Source organism: Otolemur garnettii, unplaced genomic scaffold (genome assembly GCF_000181295.1).
Source record: "Otolemur garnettii isolate 467f Iridium unplaced genomic scaffold, OtoGar3 scaffold00091, whole genome shotgun sequence".
Lineage (NCBI taxonomy): Eukaryota > Metazoa > Chordata > Mammalia > Primates > Galagidae > Otolemur > Otolemur garnettii.
Genome location: NW_003852486.1, coordinates 5821983 through 5828896, shown reverse-complemented (window position 1 = coordinate 5828896; position 6914 = coordinate 5821983).

The following is a 6914-nucleotide window of genomic DNA, read 5'->3' as shown; positions in this document are numbered from 1 at the left end:
CGCCAAGCCAAAAGTAACTTTAAAAAGAATGCAAAGTAATCATAAAACTTAACTATTTATCTGGAAAAAACAGATGTAACCTTTAACTAAAAGTGCACATTAACTTATCTTGATTTTCCCCTCCCAGGTCCCTTCCAGGAAATTCTAGAGAAATCAGACTCTGCCTTCATTGTCTGCCCCCTGCATGATTAGCTTTCTAATCACTTTGGAGTGTCTTCAAAGAACATCCCTTCATGCGAACTCTGGAAGGATTTCTTCAAGCATAAATCAATGGCACTCAAAGTTACATTAAGGTTACATAGAGGTGCTGCAGAGGTTTGAGGAAAATGAGAAGCTGACACAGGTTGCTGGGGCCCTGGAGCTGGCCACTTCCACTGTTGCCTTGATCTGGGTCAACAAGGACAAGATCTGGGATAATTCCCAGGCAGCTAGTCTTGTCAGTACCATGTAGCTGACTTGTTGCTAGAGTGTGATGATAGGCCGCATGGGGTGCCTGTTGAGCCTGTGGATTGAGGAACAGAAGCAGCAGAACCTGTCTGTCAGCATGCTGCTCATTCAGGACAAGGCACTCCAGCTCTTTGCACAGTTGCAACAAGAGCAGGGTGTTGGTATCCAGGTTGAAACCTCTGAGATCAGCAATGGCTGGTTTGCCCTCTTCCATGTGCACCACGATGTGCTGCTGATGGATAAAGTGGCTGTAGGTGATACCCAGGCTGCTGACCAATACTGTCTGGTGTTACTCACCATTCTGGAGGGGGGCTGCAAGTCTTCAATGCGGGATTGGCCTATTCTAGAAGTGGCTGCCAGAGAACATGATGCTGGCACTGGAGGGAGTAGCTGGGCTTGGTCCTGGGCCCAAGGCCTCTAAGGACCATCTGACCCTTCTACTTGGTGGCAGGGCAGCTGGTGACTTCAAGCTAAAGCCACTTGCTGGTATACCCCTCAGAATCCCTGTACCCTCAACAGCTGCCCTAAGGCTAGCCTATCTATGGTCTGGAACTCTAACTGCAGTGATTGGCTAACTCCCAGCATCTTCCATGAGTGGTTCACCAGCTGCTTCTGCCTTTCTATGGAGAGCTACTGTGCCTGTTTTGGCCTCCTGCATCATGCCCTGCTACTCTGTCCTGGGGCACCCCACCACCCTACCTACCTAAGTGACATCTCAGCCCATGTGCATGTTGAGTTCTTGCCCCAAAACACTTTAGCCCTCATCTAGCCCATGAACCAAGTTGTTATCACTGCCCTCAAGGCCCATTACCTGTGCTGCATGCTTAGTCGATTGATCCTGGAGATTGCTGGTGATAACCAGCCCTCTGTGTGGGAGTTCTGGTGCAGCTATACTGTCCTGACTGCCATGGACAATATTGCAGAGTCCTGAGCTAAACATAGTCAGCTACCTTGAACAGTGCCTGGAGAAATCTCTGTCCTGAGTGTGTGTATATGGTTCCTCTCAGCCTAATGGTGTGTCCTATGTCTGCTGCAGCATTGTGGCACTAGCCAGCCATGTGGGCCTCAGGGAAATGGCTGAGGTTGATGTTGCCCACCTGCCACAGGCCTATAGGAAACCCTCATCCTGCTGTGTCCACCAGTATGCAGAGGACAGGGATGCCAGCAGCTCTGGGCAGCAGGGAAAGTCCTGGCTTCCAAAAGAGCAAAGCCAGAGGCTCGGCACCTGTGGCTCAAGTGGCTAAGGCGCCAGCCACATACACCAAAGGTGGTGGGTTCGAATCCAGCCCGGACCCGCCAAACAACAATGACAGCTGCAACCAAAAGATAGCCGGGCGTTGTGGCGGGCACCTGTGGTCCCAGCTACTTGGGAGGCTGAGATAGGAGACTCACTTGAGCCCAGGAGTTGGAGGTTGCTGTGAGCTGTGAAGCCATGGCACTCTACCCAGGGGGATAGCTTGAGGCTCTGTCTCAGAAAAAAAAAAAAAAAAAAAAAGAGCAAAGCTAGAGCTCCTAGAGATCACAGAGGGTGTGGGAACTGAGGAAGTTGGTAAAGGGGTGCTGAGCCATGAGCACCTGACTGAGGCCCTATCCCACTTTCCTGCTGGCTTCTGAGTCCTTGTAGAGAATGATCCCAACTGGGAGCGCAGCCTGTGGATGTCTTGGGGTATCCACAGTTATCTTCACCAACCTCTGAAAGCTGCATTGATGTAGCAACAACAGTCTTGGATGACTGCATCCATAGGAGGCCCTGGTGACATGGGAATTGGCAGGAAGCCTGCATTCATCCCAGAAGGGTCTTACAGAGGATGGGTGAGTGGCCCAGGACATAGGTCTGAAAGGAGAGACCTCTACAGCTGCATATAGAAGTGTGATTTGGGGGCTGGAGCCTGACCTCAGATGAACTTGGCCTGGTGGTGGTTTATTTCTGGAGGGTAGATGGTTCTCCTATCTCATGTCCTGTGGCCTTTCTGTAGTGATTTACACAAAACGATAGGCTTGGGGAATAGAAAACAGTGTTCCCCCAATGAGTAGGTGAGCTGAAGGGCCCAGGGATATGCACCCAGGGTGGAGATGCACCCAGGAGGTACCCAAGCCAGTCTTCCTTGAAGGGTGTGAGGTGAGGGGTTGGAGTCCCCAGATCAGCCTCTCTGATTTGCCTGCCATAATCTCACTTCTTGCTCCATTGTGACACTCCCAGCAAACTTGAGATGATGGTTCCTTGTGCTCAGCATCTCCTTGCTCACTTTCTACACCATCCTGCCAACTCTGGTTTCCATGCCTTCTATTTGAGGTCTTTGGGCACCCATGGGCATGTGTTGACTCTTGTCCTCACCTCATCATGGGCTCTTGTGGTCAAGAGGATTGCTCCAGCCCAAGAATTTGAGGTTGCTGTCAGCTATGATGCCACTGCACTCTACCCAGGGCAACAGAGTGAGATGCTCTCAAAAAAAAAAAATAATAACCTCACATCTGGCAGCTACATTTGCTTATCACATCTTACGTCTTCCTTGCACCTCACAGTTGACTGACAGGGCAAGGAAAGGTGTGTGTGTGTATTCTAACTTATGCACATTACACACCTCATTATAAGGATTTTTTTCAGATCTGTTAGTGCCTGTAGCCTATATTAAGCTAAATGTGAGTATGCTGATATCACCTCTGACCTATTATAGGGATCACCCTAGCCTTCTCCCCTTGCTAATAATCTGTAACCTTCCACTTCAACAGTAAGAAACCCGGCTTTCTCCATTTGTCACTTAAGTAAGTCTTTGTTTCACTTCACATACAGATATAGTGGTTTTAGAGTTTTAGAGTTTTAGAGTTGTTAACTATTTTTTTCTTTTTTTTTTTCTTTTTTTTTTTTTTGAGACGGAGCCTCAAGCTATCCTCCTGGGTAGAGTGCCATGGCATCACAGCTCATAGCAACCTCCAACTCGTGGGCTCAAGCGAGTCTCCTGCCTCAGCCTCCCAAGTAGCTGGGACCACCGGCGCCCGCCACAACGCCTGGCCATTTTTTGGTTGCAGCCATCATTGTTGTTTGGCAGGCCCAGGCTGGGGATTCAAACCCGCCACCTTAGGTGTACATGACTGGCGCCTTAGCCGCTTGAGCCACAGGCGCCAAGCCAGAGTTGTTAACTATTATCCTCACTGGGTAGAACAGTTTTGAAGTATAGTTAATTTGCCCCTAGCCTAGAGATTTCACTCATTTCCAGAGTTAGTTAAGTCAGCCCCAATTTGCCTGACACCTTCAGTGCATTTTTTTCCACACATTTATTTCTGACTCCGTTTTGTGATGCTGTAACAATGCCTGAGGCTAGGTAATTTATGAACAAAGTAGTTTGTCTTATGATTCTGGTGGCTGGAATGTCTAAAATTGGGCATTTGCATCTCTGAGAGCATCAGGCTGCTTTAGCTCATGGTGGAAGGTGGATGGGGAATGGGTGTATGCAGACACCACTTGACAAGAGAGAAAACCAGAGAGAGAAACTAAGGAAGGGAGACTTGAAAAACTTTTATTGTTTGTTTATTTATTTGTTTTGGAAGGGAGACTTTTTAACAACCTGGTCTTGGGGGAACTCATCTATTCCTGTAAGAGTGAGAACTCACTGCCTGCCATGGGAAAGCATTCTATCAATGAGGGATCCACCTCCATGACTTAAAGACCTCCTACTAGGTCCCACCTCCCCAAACTGCCACACTGGGGATCAAATTTCAACATGAGATTTGACGGGTATAAACCACATCCAAACTATAGCAGTTTATAACACAGTTTATTTATTTATTTAATTATTTTAGAGACAGAGTCTCACTTTATTGCCTTCGGTAGAGTGTTGTGACATCACAGCTCACAGCAACCTCCAACTCCTGGGCTTAGGCAATTCTCTTGCCTCAGCCTCCCAAGAAGCTGGGACTACAAGCGCCTGGCTATTTTCTTATTGCAGTTTGGCCAGGGCCGGGTTTGAACCCACCACTCTCTGTATATGGAGTTGGCACCCTACCCACTGAGCCACAGCTGCTGCCCAGTTTCTTTCTTTCTTTCTTTCTTTTTTTTTTTTTTGCAGTTTTTTGCCGGGGCCAGGTTTGAACCCCTGACCTCCAGTATATGGGGCTGGTGCCCTACTCCTTTGAGCCACAGGCTCTGCCCTTATTTATTTCTTTATTGAGGTTATTGGCCAGGGCCGGGTATGAACCTGCCACTTCCAGTATATGGGGCTGGCCTCCTTTGAGCCACAGGTGCTATTTATTTTTTATAGAGACGTGGAGTGGGGGGAGAGTCTTGTCAGGCTGGTTTTGAACTCATGAGCTCAAGCAATCCACCTGTCTTGGCCTTCCATAGTACTAGGATTACAGGCATGAGCCACCGCACCCATCCTGTAACACAGTTTAATTCTTTGACACATTAGGCACGTGTGCTGGGATACTCCATATCTTGAATAATTTAAATAGATTTAAAATAGATTTATTCTTTGGGCTATTAAAGTCTTGTGTATTTTGACAAATGCACAGTGGCAGATATATGAGAACATATGAGACCATATGAAAACATAAGATAGGATAGAGTGTATGACAGGCCTCATGGAAGAGTATGAGAACATATGAGACCACATGACAGCATATGAAAGTGTCTGAGAACATAGAAGACTTTATGGAAAGCTATAAGTATATAAAAGTGTATGAAAGCATATGAGACTATATGAAAGCTTAGAAAGCATATAAGAGCATATGAGAACATACGCATATGAGAGCATAGTAAAGTGAATGAGAGACTAGGAGAGCATGTGAGCGTGTATGAGCATATCAGGCCCATGAAAGGATATGAGAACATAGAGCATATCAGAACATCTGAGAACATAGAAAACTATATGGAAGCATATATGAGAGTATATGAAAGTGTATGTGAGCATGTGGCAGTACATGAGAACATAAGAGAACATATTTTAGAGTTTATGAGAACATAGAACAATACAAAAGCATATGGGAGTGTATGAGAGCCTAGGGGAAGCATATTAGATTGTATAAGACCACACGAGAGCATAGAAATGTGTATGAGGGCATATGAGAAGATATGACAGCATTTGAGAGCATATAACTATATGAGAGCATAAGAGAACATGACAGCATATGAAAGCATCTGAGAACATTAAAAACTACATGGTAGGGTATGAGAGCATAGAAGAGTATATGAGAGGGTACAAGTACAGAAGAGTGCCTGAGAGTATATGGTACCATATGAGATCATATTACACACTATGAGGGCTTAAGTGATTCTCTTGCCTTGGCCTCCCAAGTATCTGGAACTACAGCTGCCCGCCACCATGCCTGGCTATTTTTTGGGTGTAGTTGTCATTGCTGTTTGGCAGGCCTGGGCTGGATTCCAGCCCACCAGCTCTGGTGTATGTGCCTGGCGCCCTAGCTGCTTGAGCAACAGGCCCCGAGTCTGTGAGACTCTGTCTCAAAAAAAAACAAAAAACAAAAAAACAATGATAGCTACAACCAAAAAATAGCTAGGCCTTGCCTGTAGTCCCAGCTACTTGGGAGGCTGAGGCAAGAGAATTGCTTAAGCCCAACAGTTTGAGGTTGCTGTGAGCTGTGACGCCATGGCACTCTACCAAGGGCAACTCTGTCTCAAAAAAAAAAGAATATATGAGAGGATATGACAGTATAGCAGAGCATATGAGAGCATATAACAGCATATGACAGGACATGAAATGTTGCGAGAGCATGGTAGAGTATATGAGAGCCTAGGAGAGCATATGAGATATGAGACCATGTGAGAGTGAGTTTAGGGAGAGTAGAGGAAGTGGCCTTGGTATTATTAAAATCAGTTTGCTTAGTGCGGCACCTGTGGCTCAGTGAGTAGGGTGCCAGCCCCATATACTGAGGGTGATAGGTTCAAACCCAGCCCTGGCCAAAGTGCAACAAAAAATAGCCAAGTATCGTGGGTGCCTGTAGTCCCAGCTACTCAGGAGGCTGAGGCAAGAGAATCACCTAAGCCCAAGACCTGGAGGTTGCTGTGATGGGCAATGCCATGGCACTCTACCAAGGGCGACAAAGTGAGACTGTTTCAAAAAAAAAAAAAATCAGTTTGCTTAGGCTGGGCATGGTGGCTCACACCTATAATCCTTGAACTGTGGTAGGCTGAGGTGGGTGGACTGCCTGATCTCACAGGCTCAAGACCAGCCTGAGCCAGAGCAAGACCTCGTCTAAAAGTGACTGGGTGTGGCTCAGTGCCTGTTGCTCAAGAGGCTAAGGCGCCAGCCACATATACCTAAGGTGGCGGTTCAAATCAAGCCCAGGCCCACCAAACAATAATGACAGCTACAACCAAAAATAGCTAGGCCTTGTGGCTGGCGCCTGTAGTCACAACTACTTGGGAGGCTGAGGCAGGAGACTCACTTGAGCCCAGGAGTTGGAGGTTGCTGTGAGCTGTGATGCCATGGCATTCTACCCAGGGGGATAGCTTG